Source organism: Nannospalax galili, unplaced genomic scaffold, assembly GCF_000622305.1.
Source record: "Nannospalax galili isolate Female #2095 unplaced genomic scaffold, S.galili_v1.0 scaffold5595, whole genome shotgun sequence".
Classification (NCBI taxonomy): domain Eukaryota; kingdom Metazoa; phylum Chordata; class Mammalia; order Rodentia; family Spalacidae; genus Nannospalax; species Nannospalax galili.
The window spans coordinates 12,027-18,603 of record NW_008335433.1 but is presented as its reverse complement, the minus strand read 5'-3'; the positions used below and the strand labels follow the sequence as shown (position 1 = coordinate 18,603).

At 48.0% G+C, this 6,577-nt stretch overlaps 1 long non-coding RNA gene across 1 annotated transcript; it reads right to left on the bottom strand.

Moving 5' to 3' along the window:
* Window positions 1–4,216: 4,216 nt before the first annotated feature.
* On the bottom strand, window positions 4,217–4,492 carry LOC115069807. Its single transcript, XR_003849035.1, has 2 exons — window positions 4,371–4,492; window positions 4,217–4,264 (listed from the first exon to the last, which is right to left on the bottom strand). It is a non-coding gene; the product is annotated as an uncharacterized LOC115069807 (long non-coding RNA).
* Window positions 4,493–6,577: the final 2,085 nt, after the last annotated feature.

Below are 6,577 nucleotides of genomic sequence, written 5' to 3'. Positions count from 1 at the left end.
TCCACGTGTTAGTGAGCAGTCAGTAGATGTTTACACCGTCCGTATGTTTATAGTGAGTGGTCAGTACATGTTTGTTGGTCTGAAGAATGAATATGCAGACTGGAGAGATGACAGTGGTGACGAGGACCGGATGCTCTTGCAGGAGACCTGGGTTCTTTTTATATAAACGTGTTCCATGCTGACCACTTACCAGGTAACTCATCTCTGGACAAAGCTCTTTCTTATACCCAAAGATTGTCTTCATGTAGGCGTGGGACCTTGTGCCACTTCCCCGTCCACATGGTCTGGTCAACGGGTGTCGTCCTCAGGAATGTGTTTTTTAAGGTCACCACATTGTCCCCGTTTCCCGGGAGCAGCTTAATGTCATGTCAAAATCTTACACGTGATCTGCCTTTGCCTGCACGAATCCATCCATTCCGTTAAGTAATACGAGGCAAACCAACCCGTGGTACATAGTATAATATTAATATACACTAATATCTCTCTGTATAATGCAGTGCGTCCGTTTAGTTTTGTTTTTATATAAACGTGTTCCATGCTGACCACTTACCAGGTAACTCATCTCTGAACAAGACTCTTTCTTATACCCAAAGATTGTCTTCATGTAGGTGTGGGACCTTGTGCAACTTCCCCGTCCACATTGTCTGGTCAATGGGTGTCGTCCTCAGGAATGTATTTTTTAAGGTCACCACATTGTCCCCGTTTCCTGGGAGCAGCTTAATGTCATGTCAAAATCTTACACGTGATCTGCCTTTGCCTGCACGAATCCATCCATTCCGTTAAGTAATACGAGGCAAACCAACCCGTGAAATGAAATTGAGCTGTGACTTGGTGCTGGATGTTAAGTAGACATCTCTCGTTGGAGAACGTACTTGGTGACTGCGCGTCTCTTCTGAGAACATCCAACACCAGTAAATTATTGATACTAAATAAACGATGGCACACACCCCTGTTCAGCACACGTAGTAAAGCATCTGGAAGCTGAAGCCAAACACAGATATCACAACCTGTCTGCTAAGTAGTTTTCCTGTGTGACAGAAAAACACAAGAAACAAAAAAACAAAAAACAAAACACCTGAGCAGTTTGGTTCCGAATACAGTTAAACCTGTCAGTAAACGGGGCAGAAATTAAATGGGATGATGCGACGTTCAGAAGCATTTTTGGAAACTTTTGGTCAATATTGGCCTAAATATCATATGGGACATTTATTTTGAATATAAACCCCCCTAGATATTACAACATAATTAACCTCTTCATCATATCTACTTTGGTAATTAACCTAATCAATCCATGAAATTTTATAAACATGAGGCAATTTAAAGATTTTGAGACGGAGACTATGTAAACAGTAGGCCTTCCTACTTTACCGTGTTAAATTAAGTATTATTTCGTGTGTATGAGGGTACTGCCTGCAGGTATTTAAGTGCACCCATACCATGAGATGCCCGGACACCAGAACGGGGGCTTTGGACCCCCTGGGAGATTACGCGTGGTTTTTCGCCACCACATGGGTGCTGGAAAGGACCCTTAACTACTGCGTCATCTCTCCAGCCTCACGGCCTCCCTAGTTTCAAAAAAACCATCTTGGAAACCTCCCAGCACTCCGGAGGCCGACGCGGGCAGATCTCCGTGAGCTTGAGGCCAGCCTGGGCTACAATAGCAAGTTCTGGGCCAGCTAGGACAACAGGGGGACCCTGTTTCAAAAACATCCAAATAATAAACATGTTAATACATAAATAAAATTGGTTTTTGAAATGTATCTTGGGCTGAACATTAATGTTTTTAGTTTGCAAAAACTGCCTTTGATTATTTCGAGCCTGAAATGGACGTGTGGGCGATTCCGGTGAGCATGTGGGTTTCTTTCCTTTATGCACGCCACCCCGTATGAGTGGACGTCAGAGGGGACTCTGTGGGAGCTGGTTCTGTCTTTTCATCCCGTGAAGCCCTTTTATGCAATGACCCATGTCACTGACTGTCAGATATAAAGGTGGCAGGGGTCGGGGTCACTGTGAAATGGAATCAAAGAGGGCTCTGGCAAACAGAGACTTTAATAGGTTTGGCGGGCCTGGCCCTCAACCCCGGTGCGAGGAAGAACCAGCAGCTTAATGGCTGCAGAGGGGTCGCTTATAAAAGGACAGAATGCGGAAAAAGAGGATATTTTTCTGCTGTTTGGGACTGTTTTGGGGGGCTGCTTGCTCAGGGAGGGCGTGGGGCCTGGACCTGGTGAATTGCAGCTAAGGGCTTGGGAAACCTGTTTGTCAGCCTGCGGACCACACTCTGGTGATCACAATACATCGGTGTGGTCATTAATTTGCAGGAGCTGCTTTTGTTAACTTGCAGGACTTGGTTGACTGAGCTCCTCTTAGGAGCCTCCTGGTTTCTGGGTCTGGGGTCACCTAGCTCTGAGCCCTATCACTGACCAAATTCTTCCTATTTTAAATCAAAACAATCTTTATCATGTATGAAGAATGCCACAATTTCTACAGCTGATGCCTTTTAGCATTTTACCCAGAGGTGAGACGTAGTCCTCGGTCTCCAATGAGACATGGGCATCACACACAGCAAGGTTCAGGGATCATCCAAAAGAGGGGCAGAAAATTGTAAGCACCGGGACAACACCATGGCTTGTGGACACCGCAGGAGCTCTGCAACATTCCAGCGTGGAGACGGAACAGGCTCAGGATCCCCACGCCTTGGCTTGACGGGTTCTGGAGACGGGGCCAGTGGTGTGGCCCCTGGTGGGTTTTCCTTGCCCCAGCAGCTGTGCCAAACATGTGACTGTATATGGGGGACAAGATTGGAACCAGTAGATTATTAAAACATAAATAGTCAGGGCTGGAGAGATGGCTCAGCCGTTAAGAATACTGCTTGTTCTTGCAGAGGACCCGGGTTCGAATCCCAGCACCCACATGGCAGCTAACAAACGTCCGTAACTCCAGTCCCAGGGGATCCGACGGCCTCTTCTTATCTCTGCGGGCATTGCACGACACGGATGCACTTACCTACATGCAGGCAATACACGCATGCACATAAAATAAAAATAATAAAATATTAAAAAAATAGTAACACGAAGTTGGCGATGGGCCCAGGGATGGGAATTCATCTGCCCCTGGTCAGTGTGGAAAGTATGCGGGTGAAAATGAAGTACAGTGCGTATCTGAAATTCTCAAAGAATTTATAAACGTAGTACGTTAAAAGAAATGTGTTAACCAGGTATAGTGCTTCCAGCACTTGGGAGGATGCTGGGGCCCTGGGATTGCTATAAATTTGAAGCCAGTCTAGGCTAAGAGTGAATTCCAGGTCAGCCGGGGGTACAAGGGTGAACTCCTGCCTCAATAAATAGACAAATGAATGCATTAATAACTAAAGAATTTGTTGTGAATGATCTCTGTCCTAGTTTGTATCTCAGTTGCTGTGACAAAACACTCTGACCACTACCAGCTTGGGGAGGAAAGGGTTTATTCAGCTTGTATCTCCCAGGTCATAGTTCATCAGGGAGCCCAAGGTAGGAACTCAGGGCAGGAACCTGGAGGCAGGAGCTGGAGCACAGGCCATGGAGGAATGCTGCTTACTGGCTTGCTCCCTTGGCCCCTGCTCAGCCTGCTTTCTTATGCAACACAGGCCCACCTGCCCAGGGGTGGCACCACCCACAGTGGGCTGGGCCCTCCCACATCACTCATCTAGATGCCCCTCAGACATGGCCACAGGCCAGTCCAATGGAGGCAATTCCCCGATTGAGGCTCCCTCAACCCAGGTGTGTCAAGTTGACACTAAAACTATCCAGCACAGTATCGTTATAAGGAAGGAATGAAAACAAATGTATCTCTGCCAAAAAACTGTCAGTGTTCAAATCAATATTGGAAATTTTAGGTTGTGGTACCAAGGCTGGGCTTGCTACTCCCACACAAGAGGGCACGAGGGGCACACTCCCTTCTTTACACATCCTCTCTCAGAGTTCTGTGACCCTGCTCCCAGCAGCCACTGTTGGTTCCAAACACTGTGGAGGAGGGAACTCAGTAGCCTCTGAGGGTCAGTACCAACCCTCGGATTTCCCATGGCCAGAATCCCTGATGGTTAAACAGGCCTAGTGTGTCCCTAAGGGGCTGAAACCTAGCTTGGTTCTGATTGTACCCAAAGCCAATCTTCACCCCCTCTGTGACAGCTCAAATCCTACAACCAAGCACCCCATTACCTTGATGCAGGGCAAGATCTGTGTCATGATCACATTCTCCCGGCAGTCAGCTGAGAGATTTTCACAGAATTCTGTGGAAGGGACAGGAAGGTGCTGGTTAGACTGGCTGTCCTGGTCTGACCTCTGCCCCCTTGGACACCCACCCACCTTAGCTGTGTTCTGGTTGCCAGCACCAACCTTTGACCTTGTGGGAGGCTGCGGCCCTCACCTCGGCCTCACAGTCCTTCATCAGGTTCTGGAAAGCAGGTACCAGGTCTGTCTTGGTGATCTCGGGCCCCACAGCCTTCTGAAGCTGCATGCAAAGGGAAAAGGAACAAGAGGCAGCGAGAGTGAGAGTCACTTTGTAATTACAATGAAACAAGGCTGAAAAGAAGACACATAAACCCCGCCAGTGTCAAGGATCCAAGGATCCAAGCTGGCTGTGGAAGAGCAGTGGGGGCAGGTGGTTCACACGGAGAACCAAACAGACAAGAGATGGCCTGGGTGTGTGTGGGGGGGGAGCTCTGGCTACCTCTGCAAATGCCGTCTTTTATTTACCAACAGTCACTCACTTGCTTCTGCTATGAGCTGAGCAGAGTTTCAAGAGCCTGAGGTCCCTGTCCTCCAATGCCTGGGTCAGCCCATTTCCTGTGCTCAGACAGAAGGACCAGGGCCCCTGGCACCCCACCCCTCAAGCCTGTACTGTGGTGCTAAGCCCTTCAGCGTGCATACTTCTGCATAGCAATATCTCCAACATCTTCACTGGGCTCAGAGAAACGGTATTTGGGGCTGGGTGTTCCAGCAAATCCCAGTGGGGTAAGCATCATCACCAGGGGGAGCCTCTCTGATCCAACTCTCCTGCCCCCCTCTCACTGAGCCCCACATGTAGCTGTGCATGCTTACTCTCTCTTCCATCCTCTGCACACGCTGTTGTTTTGCTGAGATATGGTTCCTGTCCTAGCTCCCACATACTCATCCTCCACAACCAGCTGGAGCTCCTCCTCCTCCTCCTCCTCCTCCTCCTCCTCCCTCTCCAGTCTCTCTCCCCTCCCTCCTCGCTCCTGTGGACTCTGGTCCGCCACATCCCTCCATTGCTGGTTGTACCTCATCACGCAGTTCCACAGATGTAATGTGCAGTGTTTACCAGACACATTGTCATTGCACCTGAATACTCAGCCTGACTCTGAGTTTTAACCCTTAGGAGCCGAGTGGACCCGAACCCCGAGAGTTTGTGCCTTCAGATCTCCTGGAAATCTGCTCAGTTCCACATTTTATCCCAAGCCACCTCTGCAGCATCAGCTGGGGAACTAGGAGGTTGGATCCACCCTTATCTCATAATCTTGGCCTTTCATCCCTAGGTCTGAACTATCTCCTACACCGTCATTTATTCTCAGTGTTTTTAATACAAGACAGTTCCGGCACGCTGACATGCTAACTCAGGCACATCCACCTTCATTCAGTGTCTTGGGTGGACGGCAGAGTGGGATATTTAGGGGTCAAAGTGAGGTGCTCAGGTCACAAGAGCAGCACAGGGCTCAGAGCCCTTGTTTACCGTATAACCAGTAGTTTTCAGTGAATGGTTAAAGTCTGGAATTCAGAAGTTCTTTCTTTACCAAGGGAACCCAGTGACCACTGAAAACTTCAAAGCTTTGAGCCCAGCAAATTCTTCTTCTTTTAAGAATATTTCCTCAAATAGTTTTCCACAACCACAGAACAAGAGAAATGGAATTGCTTAACTTTGTGGCTGTCGATATTGGGAGTGGAGGACAAACCGCACACACATCCCACAGGCTAAGGCCCGGGTCATTAGAACGTATTGCACGTATGTGCAAAATTGTCAAAGAACAGATTTAATTAATAGTAAAAGAAAATATTCGGATGTTTGGCTAATTCCACTTCTCTTGAGTCTGGTGGTCTGTCGGGGGGTCCTGAACTCAGTACCACTCACAGGTCTTGTGAGTCTTCCAGCTTTTCTGAATTCATCAGGAAAGCATAATTTCTCCCTTCCTTCTCCATATCCGTTTTCTAAACACGCTTTCTTCAAGGCTTTGGGCTGCCCCCAGCATCTTGCAATTCTTTTCCTTTTCTGAAAAGCATTTTCTTCCTTCTTACGGCCACGTGTCTGACGTCCTCCACAGCCTGCAAACTTGCATGGCTTTCTTTCCTTCTTCCCACCATTCACCCCCTCAAGGCAGTTGTCAAGGTGACCAGCTCGCCTGACCTGAGGATTTTTCTTTAAAATTGTAATGAAATTGTAAAGGCTTCTGTTTGGGTCCATTCTTAAATTCTTTTACGAAGGAGACTAAGAACCCTCTAGGACACGTTTGTGAGGGGAGGCTCTACTTTGGGGCTCATCTGGCTTCCCTCCTAAAACACAAAAAAAAAAACAGTTTTTTTTTTCCTTT